Source organism: Coffea eugenioides, chromosome 6 (assembly GCF_003713205.1).
Source record: "Coffea eugenioides isolate CCC68of chromosome 6, Ceug_1.0, whole genome shotgun sequence".
Lineage (NCBI taxonomy): Eukaryota > Viridiplantae > Streptophyta > Magnoliopsida > Gentianales > Rubiaceae > Coffea > Coffea eugenioides.
The window spans coordinates 7,953,918-7,961,008 of NC_040040.1; positions in this window are offsets into that span (position 1 = coordinate 7,953,918).

Genomic DNA, 7,091 nt, shown 5'->3' on the forward strand with positions numbered 1-7,091 from the left:
CAGCTGTAAAAAAAAAAAAAAAATTTTTGAATTCTTTCAAAATACAAGTAAGTGGATTGACAAATGCAGACCGTGGCTTGATCCGGAAAGAAATAACGCAGACCGTAGGACAGCCAAACTAGAGGAAGCATTGAAGCACATTTTGTAATTTTTGATCCCATGTGCGGATTTCCTTAAACCTTTTTGTATCTCAATCAACTATGTAGGCTTTTTCTTTACCTTTTTGTTTTTGGTCAAAATATTTAGCAGGTTACTTTATCAACTTTGAATGAATTAGGACCTCCAGAGTCGAATTGAATCAGGTGCTGATGGATGGGATGGACCCGCCAAAGCCGTCTCCACTCGAACCCCAAAAGTTACTTCTACGGTCCTGATTCCTCGAGTCACGTGATGACCCTCCTCCAAAACTGTTGGCACGCCCGTTTTTTGATATATAATAATAATTGAGGGCTTGAAAATGAAGACATGGAAATTTTTTTCCTAGTGTAACTTAAATGAGAATCCCCAGTTAGGTCTTCTTGTTCGTCGTATTTACGTGGCTGCCACTCCTGAATATTAGCGGTCCCAAATTGTTGATGAACCCCATTCGACATTGGAAAACCTACTTTCAAGTGGTGGAGCCCAGGGGTGGATTCAACGGTGGGCGTAGGAGATTTTGTTCCAAGTCCAGGATTCGCATTTAATCATGGTTATTTGGAGGTGTCACGGGACGGAAATTATTTATGGGCGTAAATGATTGCATTCCTCCTTGCAGATTTTTGCTGGCCCAATCCAAATATCTTGTCTTATTCATAGGAAGTGACAATTGCAACTTGCAATTTAAAGCGTCCGGCCGTCAAGGTCTAAGATTGTCCCTTTCATGCCACCCCTTTTTTTTTTTTTTGGGAGGGGAAAGATTCGCCCTTTCATACTTTTTTTTTTTTTGGGAAAGATTGTCCCTTTCATACTTTTAAAGATATTTTTCCTACCGATTTTTTGGGTTAAATTTGAGATTAGATTTAATTAACTAACTTCAAAAGTTTGATAAAAAAAAAAGAAGAAGATATTTTTCCTAAAAATTGTGTTCAAGGCTTTTAGGCCAAGGTGCTAGGCGGTCATGGTGGTGTAGGCTCGCTATTTAGAATTGATTTAGGAAATGCAAACTCTTTTCTACGAGGGAGAAATTGGGAGTTAAGAGCAACTAGTGGACTATTTCATTAGCCGACTCCAGAATACTATAAAAAAAAGGAAAATCATAGTTTTTTTTTATCATTTTCTATATATATATATATATATATATATATATTTTTTTTTTTTTTTTTTTTTTTTTTTTTTTTTTTTTGCCATCGCACGGCTAAATGGTTCAAACATTAACAGCTCGTAGTTTGGAAATGATTGTCAATCTGCAGCTCCAACTTGATCAATGGATAAGAGTTTCAGCTTTTAATGTCAACCTCCGTCTACGCCTATATACTAATGGGGGAAAACAAAAAAGTTTTGAGAACTACTCAAGTGAAAATCATTTTTGGACCACTTGGAGAGGGAAAGCTTCTGAGTCTTTATAATCAAGTAAGTAACTTGTGTGAACGAGAATAGATTTAGTTATCAGGTCAAATTTTAGCCCCAAGAAGCAGTTTCTTATGAAAAGTATACTTCACTGAAAAAAAAAAAAAAGTGTGCGTTTAAATTTGGCTATCGTTATGTGAACCGTTTTGATGAATAATTTATAAATACCGCTATAAATGAAATATGGTCCGAAAACATGCCTTAATCTGTGGTAGTGACTGGAACTAATATCCTCCAAACTTTTATTTATCAAAAAAAAAAAGATGAAAATAAGAGGAAAAAAAAGTCACAAAACAACACGCAAATTTGTGGTCGGAAATCTGTTTGTAGGCCAAGAACAGGCCATCCCTACTCTTCCCTTATTACCGAAACATGTTCGTTCCAGCTATTACAGGCTCCACTGGGCGTTAGATTGTCTACTTTATGTGGGGCCAAGGGGGGCATAGATGATGTGGCCTTATGAAGTGATTCAACTTTGCTCCTAATAGTGGGCCTTCAGGAGTGGGCTTTGGAAAACGAGGCTGTGCTATTTTATCCCTAGCTCTGTGCTCTCGATTCTAGAAAACAAAAGCCAACGCATAAGAAGGGGGAAGAAGCGAATGCAAGTAGCAAGCAGAGAAAGCATAAGAAAGAGAATGGAAGAATGCAATCTCGAACTGCATAACGCAATTAGTCTTTTCTGCAAATGCATCTTTACTTTACGTAGCAGAATTTTTTATGAGTTATATAGTTTCTTCATTCTTGGACCTGTTCGCTTATGGCTTAATTTGGGCCTTTTGCAGTATTTCCTCCTTCAAACTTGGATAATTTGATTTCTTTATCTGCATGTGACTAGGAGTGTTTTGAGGTTGTGGGCTGTGTCAAGAATTTACCACTCCAGCCTCTCATTCTCGAAAGCTAAATTTAAATCAAGTCGTAATTTTTAAAGTCAGCGTTGACTCTATTTGCTACAATTGCAAACCCCAAGAAAGAAGGGGGGGAAATAAACTTAATGGTTTGTTGCAACTTTTTCATTCGTCTGTGCAATGCCAATGTTTGTCTCGCATTGAAACTACACATGATGGCCTCATCCACTTTCTTTTTTTGGGTAAAAGGTGTTTTTTTGGGTTTTTTTTGGGAGGGGGGGGAGTGGTGAAGATGAGGGAGTTTGACCGCCAAAAAATGGGGAAAAAAAAAAGTGGAAGAGTGAAGACTGGGGACTTGCATTGGCTTGGAACTAGGATTACAAAAGAGTCGAGTCGAATCGAATTTTGGTCTAATCGAGTCGAGTCTTAACTTAGTTTTATTGAACTCGAACTCAAGCTCGAGTTCGACGAGCTGACAATTTAAAGTTCGAGCTCGATCTCGAATTCGAAAAAATAAAAAATAATTATTTTATTTAAAAAAATAAATAAAATCATATTTTTTCTTAATAAATAATAAAATATTAAAGATATATATATGTAATTTTACTATTAAAATAAAAAATAATATATATATGTATATATATATATATATATATAACGAGCTTAATATTTTGAGATCGAATTTGACTCGAGCGGCTCGTTGGTTTGCAGCCCTACTTGGGACGATAATTGGAAAGCTACTTTGGCAGGGCTTCTACAATGGCCCAACTGAGATTGGACAGGTCCCCGCCAACCATTTCCCATCGGGCAGCGGAGTCATATCCTTGAAGGAACCAGGAACCATTTAACGTGTTCCACGCATCACAGGCCATTTCCATCGATGGTAGCTCTGTTGGAAGTTGGAATGAATCGGGCGCTCCAGGATTTTATTGAAAGAGAATTGTGTGAGAGAAAATCTAATTTTCGTTTACAGATAATAAAGAAAAAACTAAACCACGTTGAAGAAGCACGGGACATCCCTTAGCCGAGCTGACCTGGTAAGCTCGGGGTGCTGATGGAAGAGCTCGTCCCAAGCCTGCAAAACAGAAAGAAGTGATCTCACAAAGGGGGCCCCGAGGTGGTCCCCGAGGGCACTCCGACGGTCAAGTTAGTTGTCCGGTGAGCAAGAGAATGACTAACGGTAAAGCAGTCGGGGTGAGTTGTCAATAGTGAGCGTACCTTGTACAGTAGGTATGTGTTACCATTTATACCTGTTGAGGAGTCCGACCTCCGTACGTTCCGGGACTTGCCGTGGATAGCTCCCAGCCCCGCACTGAGGGGGATTCCTCGCACCCTCTGCGGGGTAGCCCTAGGGAGCCTCCCGGAGCCCTAGCCGCCGCTCACCCTGGGCTGGCTCCCCGCGGGCCCGGGGTGCAAGCCCTAGCTCGGGTCGACCCTGGGCTGCCACGTGTACAGGCCCAGGATGGAGCCTCTGCACTAGCCCCCCAGATTAGGTCAGGCTCCCGGGCAGACCTGATCTACCATGTAGCCACGTGGAAGCCCATCATCACACTGCTCTGCCGCGGTCACCCCGGTGCAGTGCTGACATTGGGAAGTGACGCCCGCGTCCTTTCAGTTGTCGCGTCCCTTCGGTCTCCGTACCCCCATTTAATGCGTTCACATGGGACGGTTCAAATTCAAGTAACCGTTTTCCCCCCATTTTGGTTCCCTATAAGTAGTGGCTGCCAAATTTCGGTTAACTCTATTTGCCATTTTCCCCTTTTCTCGCGAGTTTCCAACTCCCAGTAGTGCATTTTCGGCCAACAGCACCCAGATTCCGGCGACTCCGCTTCAACCCCAATACACTCCTTGTCCGCTAGTAAGTCCTTCCCCCTTTCTTTGCACATTTTCTTTCCTCCCCCTGCCATCCTTTATATTTTATGTCGGGCCTCTCTGACGTCACTTCCTCCGCCTCCCAGACTCCAATCCGTTGTAGAGCCACCAGAATCTTCATCTCCTCTTCGTCTTCGTCTTCATCTTCATCGTCTCCCTCTCCTTCTCCTTCTTCATCCTCTGCTTCCAACCCTGATCTGCTTGACCCCATAGTCATCATGAGCTCTCATTCTACTCATTCCCCTTCCGCCCGGCTCTTGGAGGAGGTGGCCGAGCTCGATTCCCTCATCGAGCGGCAGGCCACCTCCATTCCTTCCCCCCAGTCTCCTAACGATTCCCCTGGCTCGGGGTGGAGCTGGGGAGGACAGGGGTTCCTCCGAGGGGACCCCTGCTTCCGAGCAGGGGGAGGATCCCGAGCTCTCCTACGAGTATCCTGACCTGTAGGAGGCCACCCTATCGCCCCAGGCCGTGGCCGAGCTGGCCAAGCTTTACTCCATTCCTCCGGCTTACCAGCCGAGGGCGGCCGGGCCCGACGACCGAGCCTGCCGACCTCCCCCCGGCTTCGTTGCCATCTATAGGGAGCAGCTCATCGCAGGGCTCCGTCTCCCTATTCCTTCAGCTCTAACCGAGATTCTGAACTACTGGGGGCTCAGAATCACTCAAGTCCACCCCACCTCCATCAGGATCATCACCGGATTCCTGATCTACTGCCTGCTTTGCGATATCCCCTACTCTCTCTCCCTTTTCCGGGCTGCCTTCATCCTTAAGGCCGCCCTCCCTGGATGGTACTACTTCTCCCGCCGCGGTCCCCAAACCCGGGGAGGGAAAGGCGCCCAGGAGTTGTTCCATGGAGTCCCCTCTTCCGTGAAAAACTGGAAGGAGGACTTCTTCTTTGTCAAGTCCACACATTTTCCCCCTAACGTGTGGAAGGTTGGAAAGGTCCAGGCCGACTCCTACCCGGAGGACCTGGACTACGAAACCCTCAGCCAGCTGTCGGGCTCCCAGGTGAAGCTTGATGCCACCAAGCTCTCTACAAAGCAGATCTCCGCGGCCGGGCTGATGGGGACGTTGTCCGAGTCCTCCGGGGAGGTGGTGACCCCCGAGCCCAACCTCGACACCTGTAACGCTGACTTTGCCTTTGTTACCTGTTGTATCTACAGCATGTCGTAATTTCCTAAACTGTCCTGCTTTTTGTTGACTTGGCTGTGTTTGCTGCAGTGAGGAAGCTCTCCAAGCTGCTGGGCTTGCCCACCGAGGAGGACACCCCCGCTTCTCAGCTGGAGGCGGCCAAGGAGGCCCCAGGGGCGGCCCCGACCTCGGGGGGAGGCCAAGCCCCCCAGGCACAAACGCAAGACACCTCCTCCCCCTCCAAGAAGGCCGCCAACAACAAGAAGAAGGCGACCGGGCAAAAGAGGGGCCGAGCTGATGAGCCCTCCCAGCCCGGGAAGAGGCTCGCGCTGGTTCCGGCACAGCCCCTTCCCCTCCAGATGTCCTCGGGGGGTCCCGTTCACCTGGGCGTCGGCTCTGCCGAGGAGCACGCCCTGCAGGCAACTCCCCCGAGCTCGTGGCACTTCCGCCACGTGGCCCCCCTGAAGCCGGGGCAGGCCCCCACAATGCACGATCCCCGGCGTTTCTGCCCGTCCTGGGAGCTTTCCATCAATGACCGAGCCCAATTCCCCGAGGTGGCTCGCCAGTGGGTGACAGGCTCGGTCCTCCCCCGGGACAGGAAGTGGATGGAGCTAGCCTCCCCCTCCGAGCTCCAAGAAGTGTTCTGTACCGCCCAGGCCCAGGTAGGCTTTCCGGCCTCCAGGCCATCCTCGCTTTTGACTCCCAGTTCGGCCGCGCATAATGCTAACTCCTTTCTTCTCTCAGGCCCATGCCGCTGGAGCCGCCTTGCTGTCCCGCTTCTCCGAGCTATCTCCCGACTTGGAGAAGTTGCAGAAACAGAAACGGGAGGCGGAGCAGAGGCTCACCCAGGCCCTCAAGGAGGCGGACTCCCTCAAGGCCAAGCTCAAGGAAGCGGACTCCCTCGCGGCCAAGTTGGGCAAGGCCGAGAAAGAGCTGGAAACAGCCCAAGTTCAGCTCGCCTCCACAAGGTCAGAGCTCGACCAGGAGAAGGCCGGCGTGGCAAAGCTGAGGGAGGACCATGCCATCGAGCTCTCGGGCACCGTCAGCCGGGAGCGTAAGAAGGCCATTCGGGAGTTTATCTCCTCTAACCAGTTCATCCAGGACGTCGCGCTTCTCAACGGGCCCGTCGCCCAGGTCGGCTTCGCGCGAGCCCTGAACAAGGTCAAGGTGCTCGGCCTGCCTGGCTTCGACCTGGACGCTTTCAAGGAGTACGACCCCCAGGCCGAGGAGAAGGTGGACTGGCTCTTCGACGGGTATTGCAAGGGGCATGCCCTGAAAAAGCTGGTGCGCAGGAAGGACGTTGGGGCCGACCTTGAGGAGCTGCCCCTGGAGGAGGACGGGGACCCGGGTAGAGTTTCGGGGAAGGAGCCGGTAGTCTAGGCGGCCATTCCCGAAACCCTTCCCATCCTCTTCGGTTGGCATTGTAATAGACAGGCCGGGCCACAAGCTCGGAAATTTTGTAATAGATAGGCCTTAAATACATATATGAAATTCGAAATAGATTCCCTTGCCATTTCCTCCTGCACCCCCTGCAACAACCAAAACCAGGTGCCGACCTCCCGGGTCGAGCACCAGATGCATTCCCCCGTTAATCTAATAACTAAATCATTAGAGGGAACCAGGTTGCCGAAAACACGTGCCGACCTCTCGGGTCGAGCAACAAACATTTCGCCAAGGCAATCACGCACGCCGACCTCCTGG